Consider the following 2,500-nt stretch of genomic DNA (forward strand, 5'->3'; position numbering starts at 1 on the left):
TCCTAGATCGATCGAACAAGGTAACTTCGAAAACAAACTCCCGAATCTTTCCCAAACAGCTCTTCCATAGTTTTTCCAGTCCGCAGCAACGACTCAGGTTTGGATGGGCGAAATCACGACGGCAGCCACAAAAAAATGGATCTCCGACATCACACAACCCGACACACCTAAGTTTCGCGAGGCTCGGCCCCTCTTCCCCTTCGGATGTCCCCCTTCGGTACACCACCACATCATGCCATCCAGTCTGGAGCGTCGCCGACTCCCGTTGGCCAAGGTAGGGCCAACACAAGAGTAGCGGACGAACCAGTCATCTGGTCTTACCGGAGAAAGGGAGAGGTAGACTGCCACCACCAAACCCCACCCAAGCACACACCAGGCAGCAAAAAGCCATCATCCTAAAAGATGGTCCCACTTCACAAGACGAGGAGGTTCCCCGTCCTTCATTCCAACCCCAGGTGAGAACACACACACCCTTCTTTGCGATGGATAAAAGGCAAAAAGAGAGGGCAAAAAAGCCAACGGCAAATTCCAACCAGACCCCCAGAGGCACACACCACAAAAAGTGAAGCCAGAGAGAGCCAGACAAAGAGAAGGATAGAGAGAGAGGGAGAGTTAGACCCCCCCGGAAGAGAATCATAGGTGCTGCGGCCTTTTTCGGGAATGTGACCAGGAAAGAGAGAAACCGACGAGGCCGATACACACATTAAAAAATGAAAAAGTAACCATCACCGCGAAGGATTTTCCTCAAAAGACAAATCAGCAAGAAGTATGTCCAATCCCGGGGCCCATCGCCCCTCCAAATTAATGGAGGGGTCGGATAGAAATTTATAGAAATGTTACTTTTGTGAAACCCCTAGCCGACGAGAGAACTCTCACCGGTTTCGAAGTTCCATTTTCACATTCCGACCTGGGATGTTATGACTCCTCGGCCCACACTGCGAACGCGTCCCACACCCCCTCCAAGTTTATCAGGAATTTCACCTGAGCTTGCAATAGAGATCGAGCGCGGTGGCGGTCACAGTGGTGGTCGACCAGGCGGAGCTTGAACGGCCTCGGCAAACACTTCTCCCCACCCTCCCAAATGAATGAGAGAATGGCTTGACAATACCGAGGCCATCGCCCCCCGCCAAAAATGGTTACTAGCTCTTGGGACTCGCTGCGACGTTACGCGTATCGGCACAAGACCAACCCTCTTTTTCCAGTCGCCCGCGCACCAAAAAAAATTTTGGCAGCGGGACTCACAATCCTTGACAGCCAGCTCACCATATAATACTCGGCGACCCTCCGCGGGACCTCCTCAGAGGGTCGCGTCGCCGGGAAACTAACCCCACTCCTCACTGATCCAAGGTAACACGCCAGAAGTATCCAGGTAACCCCAGTAGTATCCAGGTATCCCCCTGCGAACGTCGGTACTGGGCTCAAAGAAGGCAGCGAGCAGTCGGGACCCGTAGGCACCGAGCAACCGTCACCCCCTCACGACTTTTCCCGAGACGCTTCAGAGGAACCCTTCCCCACATAGTACTCTCTGTGGGATTCGGCAGGCCCCCCCGTCCTACTGCACTAAGGAAGTTCCGAGACACACTTTTTTTTGTGGAAGACCACCCACCCTCCCTGTCCTGCCTGCTATCCCCGCCGCGACTCCTGGTCCCGGCCCTCCTCCCCGCCCTCCTCCTTGTCCCGCTGCGAGTCCCGGACCTCCTCCCCACTACCTACTCCCGCCGCGAGTCCCAGTCCCGGCCTTCCTCCTCCTCCTCCTCTTCCCTAGTCCCGGCGCGAGTCCCGGACCTCCTCCCCCACTTCCTAGTCCCGTCGCGAGTCCCGGACCTCCTCCCCCTCTTCCTAGTCCCGGCGCGAGTCCCGGACCTCCTCCTTCTCTTCCTTGTCCCGCCGCGAGTCCCAGTCCCGTCGCGAGTCCCGGACTTCCTCCTTCTCTTCCTTGTCCCGCCGCGACTCCCTAGTCCCGTGGCGAGTCCCGGACTTCCTCCTCCTCTTCCTTGTCCCGCCGCGACTCCCTAGTCCCGTGCGCGAGTCCCGGACTTCCTCCTCCTCTTCCTTGTCCCGCCGCGACTCCCTAGTCCCGGCGCGAGTCCCGGCGCGAGTCCCGGACTTCCTCCTCCTCTTCCTTGTCCCGCCGCGACTCCCTAGTCCCGGCGCGAGTCCCAGTCCCGTCGCGAGTCCCGGACTTCCTCCTCCTCTTCCTTGTCCCGCCGCGACTCCCTAGTCCCGGCGCGAGTCCCAGTCCCGTCGCGAGTCCCGGACTTCCTCCTCCTCTTCCTTGTCCCGCCGCGACTCCCTAGTCCCGGCGCGAGTCCCAGTCCCGTCGCGAGTCCCGGACTTCCTCCTCCTCTTCCTTGTCCCGCCGCGACTCCCTAGTCCCGGCGCGAGTCCCAGTCCCGTCGCGAGTCCCGGACTTCCTCCTCCTCTTCCTTGTCCCGCCGCGAGTCCCGACCTCTTGTCCCGCTCCCTTGCCCAAGTCCCGACTCCTGGCTGTCTCGACTCC

Source organism: Physcomitrium patens, chromosome 6 (assembly GCF_059467195.1).
Source record: "Physcomitrium patens ecotype Gransden chromosome 6, ASM5946719v1, whole genome shotgun sequence".
Classification (NCBI taxonomy): Eukaryota; Viridiplantae; Streptophyta; class Bryopsida; order Funariales; family Funariaceae; genus Physcomitrium; species Physcomitrium patens.